Below are 14592 nucleotides of genomic sequence, written 5' to 3' on the forward strand. Positions count from 1 at the left end.
GAATAAATAACTGTGAACAGTGGCTATCATTTGGGCTCTTAAATGGCCTGAGATGTGAAATGAAAAATATGGCTAGAAGGTGAGAAATGGATTGTTTTCTGCATTCCTTTGAGTTCAAACTCTCTACATTTACACGTGGGGCAGTGAATCCTGCTCACACAGTCCACACTGTGGGCATCTCAAGTTCATGATCTGCTGGATGCTAGTCATTCATGCTGTGCTTTCAAGAAGAAAGATGGGAGAAGGGAAGCTGTACACACCACTCTTATTGATTTTTGAAAAGGAGTCAAATGTAGATGGGTCTGGCACAGAGATCAATGGCATTGTTATTGCTATGTCAAATTGAAATGTAGAGGCAGAGCTGAGGCCTAGACAGCTAGGTGTCTCCAGTTGGCCCAACTCTTTTTGGAAAAGCTCTAGTGAACATTTCTTTCAACTCAGAATGTCAGCGTTTGGACTGTAAGAGAATCTCAATGATTGTAGCATGCTAAGTTTTCTTCTTTCTCCTGGATAGTGTCTTTTACTCAGTTACTACACCAGTATACTCAAAGGCATTCTTTCCTCACCAAGTCAACTTCTATCCAAGTGAACCTGTACCAGATAAAATGCCTGAGGTTGAATTCAGCCATCAAAAAGCCAAGACTTTGGGTACTTTTCTCTATAAACAGTGAATAGCCTGATGTAAGTAAGGACTGATAGTTAATTTCTGAATGCCACCTTCCATTGAACACCCTTCTAGACCCTTTCCCTCCATTCTTACTACACGAAGCAAAAGGATATCTATGGAATGGACCAGTTCCTTCCCAGTCAGGATTCCCTGAATTTCTAGCAAAACAACTGGCTCTGGTTCCTGTTAATAACCACATTAAATATTTATTAAACACCTGTTACTAGATAGTACTCTGCTGTGTACTTTAAGGATTTCTTGGGTTGTGAATGCATTTTTTTCTCCTATTTGAACTTCACAGAAGTTCTAAGATGCTAGAGATGATGAAACACATACTTCTTAAATAATATTTCCAGTGGAAAACGTACTTAAATTCTACATAATCACCGTGTGATCCCTTCCCTCCTCCCCCTTGCTGGTTCTTAAAGTTTCCATTAAAACCACCCTACTCCTTTATTAGCCCGGGGCAGCATCTGTGATGCCTTCTTTTCCCAGCTTCCATGTTACAGGGATTTTCCAGTGGATTTCGTCCCCTTCCACTCACCCCGGAGCCACTAGTCGCCTTTGGCCCCAGCCAGTTTGTACTTGTGACGCCTTCTCAGCGGGGCTGCAATGCCTTTTCTCTGGTTTATCTCTGGTCTTCTCACAATGTCAAAATATTCAGTGATGGGCGGTGCCCCTGTTCTTCTTGCTCCGACTCACACCCCCCCTGTTGCAGACATGCATACCCTTACTGGGTGCCACTTGTCACGCTTGCCCTGTGGGCGTCTTTCTGGCAGCAGGACCCCACTAGGCTGAAGTCCTGGGATGGCTCTCTGCCAGGCCCAAGAGCCCCATCTCACCCTCCACTCTCCAATCCAGCCAACCACACTTTGTCCTGAACTCCCTCCTCTGTGACTCCTCCACCTGGGAGCCTTCAGGCACTGGCTGCTTTTCTTTTTCTGCTCCTGGCCCTGAGAGTCTCAAGTGTGCATCATTTAGTGCCAAAAGGCCTTGTGCCCTGTGCCCCTGCTCAGGGCAGTTTTCATCCACACATCTTTGGTGCGCAAATCCAACTGCATATGCACCTTCCCTCTGCCTGCCCCATTTTATAGTTCCACTCACTTCTCAAGGACGCTAAGATCACTTATTACAAAAATAAGCTGATTTCATGAATGTAGATCATATGAGTGATCTGGAAGACAAGCATGAAGAGCGCGAATGGCTTTTAAAGGCCAATTGAGCAGTACAGAACCAGAGTACAAGGACCCATGTTACAGTGGAATGACCTAGAAACATGCAGACCAGACAGTTCAATCTCATGAAGGTTGCCAGTGTATGTGGTGAACCCCAATGGTGTTTCTCAGCGGAGCAGCTGATGCCAGCCTGACTGTTCCCCTCCTCCCTGGGGCACTGATGTGGAGAGAGAGCAATGTTTATTTGCAAAGCATCCCATAATCTCCTCCATGTCTCTCATAACCAGTAGTTTACAGCCTTTCCTTTTATGACCAAAGCTAGATTATTAAGGATGGAACTGGAATTTCTACAGTAACAGCAGTATAAACTTCAACCAGTATTTGGACATGCTGCTCTTTAAGTTTCTTCATTTTATAGGCTTAAAGGGTGTAATGTCTGTGAATGCACTGTATGAAGGTGCATGCTCTGCAGCCTTCTGCTGCTCGCATTTCCTGATCTCAGGATCATGCTGGGCAGAGTCAGGTCTGTGGGCATACAACACTTCCAGTGGTCAGCTTTGTACTCTGTGAAAGCAATATTCACAAATAAATTCTTTGGAGAGAGAGTACTTTCAAAGTCCCTGTGAAATATGGTATCATCCCAAAGGTTTATAATGTAATTTAGAGAGCGAATTCCTTCTTCTTCTTCTTCTTGTCCCCCTCCTCCTCCTCCTCCTCCTCCTCCTCCTGCATATTCAAGCTCGTTCTCATCCTTCTACCAGTTAGAGCGAAGGAATGTCTTCAGCAGGAAGACAGGGCTGTTGAGCTAGAATAGTTTGCTTTAATGAAGACAGAGATTTGTAACTTGAACTTTGTATAGCCCCAAATGCTTCAACTCACTTGGGACTTATATGAAGTTTGGATGATTCTAGTTCATACTGGCTATCCTGATGACTTAGATGTTGTAGATAGAGGCTATCAGGATAAAAAGATAATCGGCAAAGTTATGGTGTTTTTCAGTCTGAAAGGCAAAATTCTTGGAGATGCCTGAGTGCTTTCAGCCACTGAAACAGATCAGACACAACCCAAAGGTGCAGACCTGGACCTTGTATGATGTAGTTAGCACAAGATGTTGTCAAAACAGCGCTGTCACATGACTTCATCCACCTGTACCACATCTGTATTCTGTCCTGAAAGTGTATGAGCAGCGTATTTTAAAATAAGCTGATTAAAAGGTCTGATTTTTTTCATCCCATTTATGTAAAGATGAATTCAAGTTTGGATACAGACTTTTCTGAATATTTGTAGGGGAACTTCAGGAAATGGATGTGTTGTCATGTAATATCAATCATATTAAATTTTGCTTTAAAATATTGAAGCCACTTCATAATGTTATAAAATATTCACATCAAATATGTGAGGAGACTAAAAAGAATCTGCTTCATAAATTATGTCAGCTAATTTGGGGGTTGGGGAAAGTAGGTCTCTGTAGAATTTTGGAGGGTAAGGAACAGAGTCAGGTTAGGCAGTAACTGTTTAAACTAGTGAGATTACTTTTATGTGGATAGTCCTTATACCATGCCACCCCAGAACGACAGGTGTGTCACTGGTATGGTCACTGGGATGGCCGGATCACCTGCTGGGCTGCATCCTAGTCATGCATCTGCTTAGGTGTCTGGGGATTGGTCCAGAGCCTTAGAATACATTTCCATGGCGATCCTGTCCCTGGCCTCTGAGAAGGCCCATTCACAGAGGTAATGGTTTCTGAACGCTGTTCTTGGAGAAGCAGCCTGGCCCTGAGCTAAGTACTCTTAAGTAACCTGCTTCCTGCACAGGAGAGCTCAGTCACTGCTGCTCTCCGTGAGGCAACCGTGAGCTGGAGCAAAGAAGAGATTACAAACATGGCGCCCGTGACTGTGTGTCCAGCCTCTCAGCTGTGAGCCTCTGTAACTTTGGATGATCTTCTGTTGATTTTTTAAATTCTTCTGCTTGTCCCATTGTGTGGAAACCTTTTTTGTAGACATATGCCTTTCCTGTACGAGTCTTTCGTTTATGTATTCATCATGTATTTTTAAATGTTTTCCCTGCAGATGGAGAAACAAAAGACAAAAATTCCCCTGTCCTTCCATGTGGAAAACAATTGTGTCAAAACAGAGGACCCACCCCCACCTAAATGATCACGTAATGGGGTGCCTAGCCTTTATCCAGCTTTTTTTTTTTTTTTTTTTTTTTGCAAGCTTCCTGAGCAGGCCTGCAGCTTTTCTAGCATTTGCCTTATGAAGCTATTTCTTGAGTAGTAGTTATGTTTCTCAGTAGGATAATGGGTCTGATTTATGTAAAAGCTCAAAGTCTTAATCACAATAATAAAACAGAAAGTCATGGCAACTGTAGTAAGTTTAAAAGCATACTTTGCTTTTTCAAGGGCACCCTGTCTTTAAGCAGAGGTCTTTTCATTAGCTGAAAGAATCAAACTGAATCACTCTATCTTTGTCAGGAAATGAATTTTGTGAAGTAAAGAAAGCAAAAACTCAGGGTAGCTCACATAATTTATGCAAAATCATGCAATTAGTGATGGCTCCACCACACTCCCCTCCCCCAATGCGCTCCTGATGAAGCCCATCGCGTGGAGCAGTGCCATCTAATGTAAGTAGTAAACATGAATAGTAAATTATTAATATCGGGCAAGGCATGCAGATGACAGGACTTCCATTTTTTTTCCCTTTGAGCCGCTCATGCACGTTTGCTAATCATCCTTGCAAAAAATATTGCAAAGATAAATAGGAACTTTGGAAAGTAACATTCAACAGGATATGTAATAAATAGCACACTATGAAGAGCAAAAGGCAGTATCTTCCCGTGCTGCGTATTGACATGGGTTACTTTCTGCTAATGCTGGAGCTCACGCTTAATAAGGTTATGTCACTTCCACGGACACTGTACTCACTAGAATGGCCAGGCCCTTGTGATTTAAGTGGCCTTTTAAAATCAGGTCCCCAGTGCTGTCACCTTGACAGTACCCAGCCGGAAAATCTAGAAAGATAAACCCACTAGCGAGTCCTTGGTCCGGGAGAAAACCCTCTGCTAGCCCTGGCCGGGTAGCAGTCTGAAATGGATCTCTCGGGTGCTTAGCCAAGGTAGGGCTTGCCCAAAGTTCCTTCCTCCTCTGGCCAGTTTCACCTCAGGATGCTCCGGCAGAATGGAGCAGGCAAGGTCAAATTAAAGTGCTTCACTGCTGCTTCTGGCTCAGGGGCCCAGGAGGACGTCCAGGCCCCCTGCACAGACCTGCGGCAGGCGAGGGCAAGGAGCGCAGCCCGGATCTGCAGATGGGCCAGATGCACCCATTCCCCTCTTCTTGGCTCCTGGGGCGCCTCTCTCCCCCCACGGCTGGCGCCCCACTCTCTCCCCCGTGCCCATTGTATCTTTGCCCAGGAGCAGGTTGAGGTCACGCCAAGCCTGGAACCCCAGCATGAAGCAGCAAGACGCAGGCCGACTCTGGCTCTTGACTTTGGGCTTCTGGGGCTGCCTGGCGTGGGGCTGGCCCCGGGCTCGCCCTCCTCCGGCCCTCGCCTGCTGGCTTCAGGCTGCAGCACGGGTTGGTTTCCCACGCGTGTGGGATGCTCTCCATCGCGAAGCCCCGGTGGGCACCGACCCCCCCGGGCCCGCAGCCCCAAGGCGGGGCCGGCCCGAGCTGGCGGCAGGGACCGCGTCTCCCGTGGGCATCGGCGCGGCTCGCGCGGAGCCCTGCCTTTCCGGGGTGGCTGGGACCCCATGTGCGCCCGTCACCTCCCCCGAAGTGACTCACCCCTGCCGCACTCGCCAGTTCGCTCTAGTTTGGAAGATACTTAAAAGCCTGGAAACGCTCCCGAGAGCAGGCCGGCCGCCCACGGACGCCCCCCGCGCCCCAGTTCTGCCTGGCCGGGGACGCGGGCGCCCACGGGCTGTGGCGTGGCTCTGGAGCCGACCGCCTAGCCCAGCTCCCCCACCCCCGCCGGCCCCTAAGCGGCCCCACGCCGCTCCCCACCCGCCCCGCCGGGCGCCCGGGCGTCCCGGCCCCCGCCCCGCGGGTCCGCGCCCCAGCCCAGGTCGGAGCCCCGTCCCGGCGGCGGCTCGGTGCCCCGGGGCGCGGGGCGCCGGCTCGCTTACCTCCAGCTGCTCACAGGGAAGTCCAGGTCGGTGCGGCGCCCGGCTCGGGCATGTCGGGGCAGCACCTCCGTGGCGGGGCTCGCGGGCTGGCGGGGGAGGGATGGGCTCCGGGGTGTGGGGGGGCTTGGCCGGCCGCGCCCGCCGCCCGCGCCGCCGCCCACCCCGCGCGCTGTGACCACGGCCGGGCCCGGCCGCCCCGAGCCGCCGCTCGCTCGCGTGTCTCCGGCTCCGCTCAGCGGCGCGCACGGGGAGGCAGCAGCGGCGCGGAGGCCGGCGCCGGGGACGCCCGCGCGCTCGCTCGCTGGCCGCGCGGCGGAGCCAGCAGCCGCCGCCGCCCGGCTCCGCGCCGCCCCGCCGTCCTCATTGACTGCGATGGTCTCGGGCGAGATCTGCGCGGGCGGAGCGGGGGCCGGGCGCAGGGGGGCGGCCGGGGAGGGAAGTCCTGGCCGCGGCTCCCGGCTCCCAGCGCCGCCAGCCCCGCGCCGCGCCGCGCGCCCGCCCGTGCGCCGGGCTGGCACCGAGGCGGGCGGAGCCGCGGGGCCCCCGCGTGGCGGGGGCGGGGCGGGGGCGGCGCGGGGGGTCGGGGGGGACGCGCGCGTGGGGTGCGGCTCGGAGCCCCCTCCCGCCTGTCCGCCCGCCTGGCCGCCGGCGCTCGGGCTCCGCCGAGGCGTCCTCGGGCTTTTGGGCTGCAGGCGGCGCTGCCCGGCCCGGGAACTTGTTGAGTCTACCTCGGCGCCGCCTCCTGCGCCACGGGCGGGCGGCAGCCTCCGGGACCCGATGCCAGAGGGCCGGCCTGGGGGCACGGGGTGGGGGACTGGGCGCTGGGGCCGGGCTCAAGCCGAGCACGCACGCTGCGCCTTCGCGGGGAGCCGGGCGCAGGGGCGTGCTTGCCCGCGGGGCCAGCCTGAAGTCCCCCTTGGCCATGTGGTCTGGGCGGCCGAAGGGCCTATGTGAGGCGGAGGGGGGGAGGGGAGGAGAGGGGAGAGGGGGTACATCCCTGCCCCCCCCCCCCCCCCCCGCCTGTTGCATCCTGACATTTGCAAGGACTCCAGCCAGGCCTGCTGCAGCTCCAGGACCTCCAGGGCGACCATCCCCCGGTGCCCTGCCTGGCAGCCAGCATCACCGGCTCCCCTGCCGCCTCCTGGAACGGACCCGCAAGTGAGAATACTCACTCACTGGGCTGAATGGTCCCGAGGAGGGGGAAAGACCCAGACACACAGTGCAGCTGACAGAGCAGGAACCGATGGTGTCAGGCGCCCTCCCCCGCGCACCTACCCCCTCCCAGGACCCAGCAGAGGGGTCACCGTGCCCGCCCTGCCCCGAGGCCCCGTACCCCCAGCCTGGCCCAGCCTGGGCTCTGGCTCCTGGCGTTCTGGGGGGGGGGGAGGGCTAGTCTTTGTGGCTTGACATGAAATGTGTTTCTGGTCTTTCCCTGGACATGTAGGCAGACATCCCAAGAGGAAAAACACCCTCCAGTCTCATCCCTTCGCAGGTTGCCCCTCAACTGGCTCCAACACAAGCGCCTTAGGACCCTGACATGCCTGGGAACGGAGTGCTGTATCTGGCTGGGGCTCCACAGCCTGCCCATGTGGCCTTTGGGTGTCCTTCTGAAGCCCTCCATTCTGCCCAGAGGCCGGTTTACCTCTCTGGCTGACCAGGAAGGCTGTTGGGGCTGCCCTGGGAGATAGGCCTGGTTATATGTGAGCAGCCTACAAACCTGCAGCCATGTCTGCTGCTCAGAAGGGAGCCAGAAGGGGGTGTCTAAGACTTGGGGATCTGTAGCTCCAGGTGTTCCGGTTTCCTGCAGCTTAGATCTGCACCCCCACTCCTCCTGGAGCCCAGGGCTCTGGAATCCTCCCAGGGGACTTGCTACAAACCTTGCTCTATTGCAAGGCCATAAAATCAAAATTTGCATCCCATCCTCCTAAACCTGCCATTGAAAAGCCTCCAGGAAAGTTCAGAGATGGTGCTGTTGATCTTGGGAAGCCTATGCATTACCAGCAATTAGTAAAAACCAGGTAAACGCAATGCACATACAAGAGCTCAGCTACAGGATGTACTAGGAACTGGTTTTAAAAACAATCTCCAAGAATATTGTTACTTAAGATCTTCTCGATCTATACCTCTAGAAAGAAAATGAAATGTTGTAATTAGCAGTTCAGAGAGCTTACTGACTTGCACTAAATTGTGCAGTTGCCTGCCAGACTTCAATTGTTGCTCTCTAAGTATTTGAATCATTGCTATCCTCCTTTAGTGAGTAAAAAACCATTTACCTGCTGCACCACTTAAGTGCTGGTCCCCAGTGTCACAGATGAAATTATTGATGAAAGCTTGTCTTGCCTGACTTTTGACTACTGATAGACTCCCACCTGGGTGGAATAATGTTCCGATCTTTAAAATAGGCATTTTGTTGGGGGCTGACCACTGTGAAAAGAGATTAGGTCATCTTCCTGCCAATAGACCTGCAATGCGTTATTACTTTATAGAGTGAACATATGTATATTTTAAGGGTCTATAATGAGTCCTTATGTTCATCTTCCTCAGGACAAGAGTGAAATGATAAAAAGATTCACTTTTGAAATCAATTAGATATAGATTGGCTATATGTATATATATTTGTATACATATAAAAGAACTTTTGCTACAGAAGATAGACTTGCAAAGGAAAATAGCTGTTTTTCAAGTGGGATTTCCTGAAGGCAGAGACATCTAGAGAATAAAAATATAAGGAAGTGCAAGACAGCTAACAAATCAAAATATGTGAGTCTCTTTTGCCCACTTTTTGTAAGTATGCACATGTTATAGGGAGAATTGCTGGAATTCCAAACTTACAATGCACTGAGCTTTGGGGTCTTAATTTCCACATCAAGAAAATGTAAGAATATGCAAGCCAAAGATGTTTTAGAGTGGTCCTGCCAACATTGTGTCTGTTAAATTCCAAACTAGAAATAACCTAAATAGCTATCAACAACAGACTAGATAGAAACGTCTTGGTTTATTCATTTTGTGGAGTGCTACATACTAGCAGTCTTAGCTGCTGGTACAGGAAGGAGCAGGAGGGCTTTCACAAACGCTCTGAGGTCAGGACAAGAAAGCAAAGCTTTCCTAATGCACACAGTGTATACACACAGAATGTATTATGGGAATCCTTTAAATGAAGTTCACAAAAGACTTGTAAAAGATGCTAGGTACCAGAGTGCAGGTTCCCACTGGGATAGGATAATGGCATAGGGCCAAGGTTCCTTCATTGTTGCTGGAATGTTTCGTGTCTTGTATTAGGTGATTATATGCTTGTATAGCTCTCTTTCCGTGTGTGTGTGTGTGTGTGTGTGTGTGTGTGTGTGTGTGTGTGTGTGTTCCAAACCAGGTGTCAGATACCTTAAACCCATAATTCTAGCTACTCAGGAAGCTGAGATCTGAAATCAGCTGGGCAGAAAAATGTATGAGACTCTTTTCTTCAGTTAATTATCAAAAAAAGCTGGAATTGGGGGTGTGGCTCAAGTGCCATCTTTGAATGAAAAGGCTAAGGGACCACACCCTGGCTCTGAGTTTAAGCCCAGTCCTGGCACAGTGCTGTCCTCTTGGCTCAGTGCAACCCCCTTTGTTCTGACCAGAGTCGCTGTTGCTTTCTGGTGTCGATGTGCACTCCTTAATAACCTCTCCTCCACCCCCTTTTTTTTTTTTTTTGTCGGTTGTGGGGCTTGAACTCTGGGCTTGGGCGCTGTCCCTGAACTCTTCAGCTCAAGGTAAGCACTCTACCGTTTGAGCCACAGCACCACTTCCGGTTTTTAGTGGTTTTTATTGGACATAAGAATCTCATGGACTTTCCTGCCCAGGCTGTCTTTGAACCGTGATCCTCAGATCTCAGCCTCCTGAGTAGCTAGGATTACAGGCGTGAGCCACGGGCACCCAGCCTAATCTCTCTCCTTTAAGTGTACTGGTTCATCCGTCTGTGAGATGAATGGTATGGATTGAAGCCAGCTTCCTCTCCTGAGCCAAGTGATGGAAAAGAGAGGGGTATGCAGGCTACATCCTGCCACTGGGACTTATTTAGCAACTTGTAGGACTGTTCAGATTGGGGGGAGGGGTTGGCTGCTGCCAAGCCCAGGCCCTGCTGACTCTCACATGCAACCCTAACAGAGTTCACTTAGAAAGATGTTCTTCCCTCTTACTTTAATGTTCCAAAGAGACTGTACACGAGCACCCGTCTGTGATGAAGCGGTCGCATCCTTGGGCTCCATTCAACAAACTCAGGGACTGTTCACCTGTGCTCTCCACTCCTCCGTGGAGAGGGGCCGCCCCCACGCCCACCTCCCCTGCTGCATGGAGATCAGTCATGGGAGGAAGCCTCGCTTTCTCTTTCAGGAACAAGATGGACAGAGTGTTCAGCCTGGCCTCACCTTACCCTGCCTCCCTTCTGAATAGATAGCTCTCCTTGTCATCTTGTCTCAAGCCTACACACTCTTCTAGCCTTCTGCTATGAGTCCTTTTGTAGAAAGCCACTGCTGGCCTGTGGCTCTTCCATGGTTCTGGGAACTATGTCGCCTCTCGGAAATAAAACTCTGGTTTTGAGGACGAGGCCACTCATTGGGATGCTCCATTTCCCAGGCCTTCTTTTGCTTCCTTTGTTAGCCTCCATGTCTCGTGGGTTGAGAGGAGAGGGCAGTCTTGAAGGCTGGTTGAAATCCCTGATTTTCTGCTTTGCATCATGTTGCATGTAGTTTTCTGTGCCAAGTGGGGTCTTTTTACTTCTAAAAAGCATGGAGTGACTGGCGGGTTTCCTTAGACACCACGCAACAGCCATGGTGAGCTGTGGAGTAGTCTTCTTCTCCTGATTCTTTCCGCACCCTCTAGCCAGTCTGGGTTCTACTATCTCAGTCTAATCAACCGATGGCCAAGTGTCTTATGGCAGAGGAAGAGACAGCTCCGGGTGTTTCCTAAGCTCTGCTGGTACTGCCACCCACTGGGGCCAACTCCCATGCCCAGGTCATGACCCAAACTGGCTCCACAAGGAGTGTAAATTGCTTTCAGACTTTGATATATGTCTGCAAATCCACTCTGCCAGAGTCCAGATGGTTCACTTCCCATCCCTCCCTCCCTTCCCTTCCCCTCTAAGGTCTGCTCTTTTCTAGGGAGGCCCAGGGGATATCTGGGCATTGTAGAGAAAGGAGAAGAACATGGAAACTTCTTCATTTTACTTCTTCCTTTTCCTAAAATGTTGGAACATGGGACTTTCATGAAGCTCTGCTTTAGTTGTGTGCCCATAGCATGCCAAGCCCCAGGGGTATTTACATTATCTACTTTTGTTCTCAAGACAGCTGTGTAGAAAGCATTGTAAAGCTTCCCCCCGTCCTCCCCCAGACATTGGTCAGAATAGGTAAAGAATTTCTCCAAGGCCACACAGCTCAGAAGGGATGGAATCTAGATTGCAGTGCCGTTCTGCACAGGGCCAAACTGCCTGTTTGCGTTTATTATTTTTATCTAACCTTGGGAATGCTGAAGAACATATAAAGGAGTGTGGCTTTGTTTGAGCCAAGTGTTAAGTACTTAAACACGGTGGTCCTCCTTGGGGAGCAGCAGTGGCTACTGGCATCTTGGTCCTGCTGGCCCTAGAGTACAGCCAGTCCCTCAGTGGTCACCTTCCTTTGAGGCCCCGAGGGGATCAGCTATATGTTCTCAAGGGACCCAAGCAGCTCTGATTGGAATATTGTGCTCCTGCTCAGCCCTCTTAGAGCAGATAATCATCCTGGAGTTGTAAGGAGTGACTTTGACCTTTATTAGCTGTACTTCATCTTCTCACTGAATCAGTTAGTTGTGCTTTGCATTGAAAAATAGTCCTAGACCCAGATTATAAGCTCATGCTTATAATCTTAGATCTCAGGAGGCTGAGATCTGAGGATCAAAGCCAGCCTGGGCAGGAAAGTGTGAAACTCTCATCTCTAGTTAACCACCAGAAAGCTAGAAATGGAGCTGTGGCTCAAGTGGTAGAGTGCTAGCCTTGAGCACAAAAGCTAAGAGATGGCACCTGGGCTGTTTGTTCAAGCCCCAGGACTGAGTTCATGTCCCAGAAACAGGAATGGACCATTGTGACTTTGCATTTGGATCACGCTGTATGCTGCTCCTGTGCAATTTTAATGACATTATCAGGCAGTGTCTTTTTTGAAATACAGCTATTAAAGTGATCCACCACATACATGTTCTGCAGAAGGCACAAGCTCCCCTTCTGGTTTTGCTGGTCCTAAGTATAGGGGCTCTAGGTTACTTTGGCTTCTGATCGATCCTGAGCAACTCTGAGGGCTGTCATTTTTTATCTCCAGTGAGCAGTGGCAAGTGACTTTAGTTTTCTTTTTTTCTTTTGCTTTCCCTTTTTAAGATGACTAACGCACTGTGCATATAATTCTAATTATCTACTCTTGACATTTTTATACTCAATGCAATAAATTATTTTGCTAATTTAGGTTTAAGAAGTGATCACCTGATTTTAGATGTTGTATTTACTTGAATCATACAGACTACTTGGAAAGCAGGACTATTGCTGTGGATGGGCAGGTCGGTACCCAGCAGGAAGCGTCCTGATGTTTGTTTTTTTTTAATATCTAGTTATGGTTGATAACTCTAAAGTCAGACACAGCCTCTAAGCCCATTTTAAAAAAAATAAAGTTTTTTTTTTAATATTCACATTGATACTGAGTCCTTGGAAATCCAGTAAACAGGTCACTACTATAGTTCCACTGCACTGTGGCCCACCATTTGTCCAGTCTCCAATTTGCTAAATTTATTTCTTGGCAGCTTTTGGAGCCATGTTGAGCTTTAGGTTCCTGTGATTTGGAGGCTTGCTGCTGGGGGCTTGTGTACCAGTACTGGTTTACCTTTCAGCTCAAGTAGTAATTAAAAATATATATTAATATAGTTCATCTACAAGTTGAATTTTTTACAGAGTTTGAACAGTAGCATGATATTTTGTTTTTCAATGTTGCTTAATATTCTTTTTTAAAAAGCCGGTGTTCAGTTGGCACAAGTGTCTCCCAGCTGTAATTGTAGGTCCTCAGGAGGTGAGATCTGAGGGTCACAGTTTGAAGACACCCTGGGAAGAAAAGTCTGTGAGACTCTTACTTCTAATAAGCTATCAGGAAAAAGAAAAAAACAGAAATGGAGCTGTGGTTCAAGTGGCAGAGTGCTAACCTTAAGGAAAAATAAAATTAAAAAATAAGCCGCTGTCAGGGATAGAGTCCAGCATTGAGCCAAAAAGAAAAAAAAAAAAAAAAGAAGGTCCTAGGACCAGAACATACACACAAAAATGCCAGTGCTCATAATTTGAAATGTGTGGAACTAGAATACTGTGCGTGTGGGCCTAGGTTCTCAGCTTCCACAGCTGCCCTGGGACCTGCTCTCTGATCCTGAAGGAGACTTCCCAGGACCCTCCAGCCCTCCCAGATCTGAGACTTCCCAGGACCCTCCAGCCCTCCCAGATCTGAGAAGGAGGAAGACTCTTGAGATTCGTGGGCCATTGATTTCCTTCAAGTGATAGAGGTAAATCATGCAGAACTTTCCCCCATCACTCTTCACTAGCTGTTTTGGTGGATTTAAGAAAGCAAACCTGGCTGGATGCTGGTGGCTCACGCCTGTAATCCTAACTACTTAGGAGACTAAGATCTGAGGATTGAAGTTTGAAGCCAGCCTAGACAGAAATCTCTGTGAGACTCATCCCCAATTAATCAGCAAAAAGCTGAAGGTGGAGGTGTGGCTCAGGAGTTTAGTGTTCAGAGTCTAGTGACAAAACTAAGTGGGAGCATGAAATGGAGGGGGGGCGGGGAGGGGGGGAGGAGGGAGAGAGGGAAATGAGGACAGGAAGGAAAAGGTGTCTTTGAGAAAGAATGAATTTCTGTTTGATTGGAATTATGGGAATTGAGTAATGAAAAAAAAAAGAACCTGCATTATCAGGGAACCTTGATACACAGTATAAAGACTAGAGGAAATTGTCATTCATTTTGTGTTTTCGGCATGACCCTGTATATTTCTGAATTTATTATTATCTTTAAGTAGTTGTACAAAAGGGGTTACCATTCTGATGTCAGCGCATGAGTACAAGCCACCTTGATGAATGACAGCCCTTCACCTTCTTCCTGTCCCTCCCAGCACACCCCACCCTCAGTGCCCTTAGTGCCATAGGATATGCATCAAATAGGAATGCTTTCCCGGATTTCCTTCTTAATTCAGAATGTATCAAATATTGAAAATTATTCCCTGGAGCAGGGTTTTTTTTTAAAAAAAAATAAAGATTCAATTGCAATCAGTCAATCAAAGCTCTACCATGATCAGTGGTGTTCTTAATGGTTGCATTGGCCAGGTTAGCCTGTCATTATTGCCTATAATTTGTCTTCTTGCCACCTGCCATGTGTTCAGAGACCTCTCTCTCTCTCTCTCTCTCTCTCTCTCTCTCTCTCTCTCTCTCTCTCTCTCTATCCTGTAAATGAGATCTCCTGATTGGATTTCATCACTTTGGAAAAGGTACAATTGTCTTTCTGTTGGCCTGCTTGAGTTGTAAGCAGTAGTGAGTCTGGACAGCTAATAAAAGATGGAGTCTACTGATCATGTGTTTTGCTCACTGGATCCACATATGAAGATGAA

The 14592-nt window shown here is 49.3% G+C and overlaps 2 protein-coding genes across 2 annotated transcripts in view; one reads left to right on the forward strand and one right to left on the reverse strand.

Moving 5' to 3' along the window:
• Positions 1 to 6025, reverse strand: part of Insyn2a (inhibitory synaptic factor 2A) — a 55775-nt gene extending 49750 nt beyond the window's left edge. The window contains exon 1 of the mRNA XM_042701328.1: positions 5965 to 6025. The gene's annotated coding sequence lies outside the window, so the exon portion shown is untranslated. The remainder of the gene's footprint in view (positions 1 to 5964) is intronic.
• Dock1 (dedicator of cytokinesis 1) overlaps positions 1 to 14592 on the forward strand; it is a 439069-nt gene that overhangs the window by 233530 nt on the left and 190947 nt on the right. The window lies entirely within an intron of this gene.

Source organism: Dipodomys spectabilis, unplaced genomic scaffold (assembly GCF_019054845.1).
Source record: "Dipodomys spectabilis isolate Male_0828 unplaced genomic scaffold, ASM1905484v1 ptg000289l, whole genome shotgun sequence".
In the NCBI taxonomy this organism is placed as follows: Eukaryota; Metazoa; Chordata; class Mammalia; order Rodentia; family Heteromyidae; genus Dipodomys; species Dipodomys spectabilis.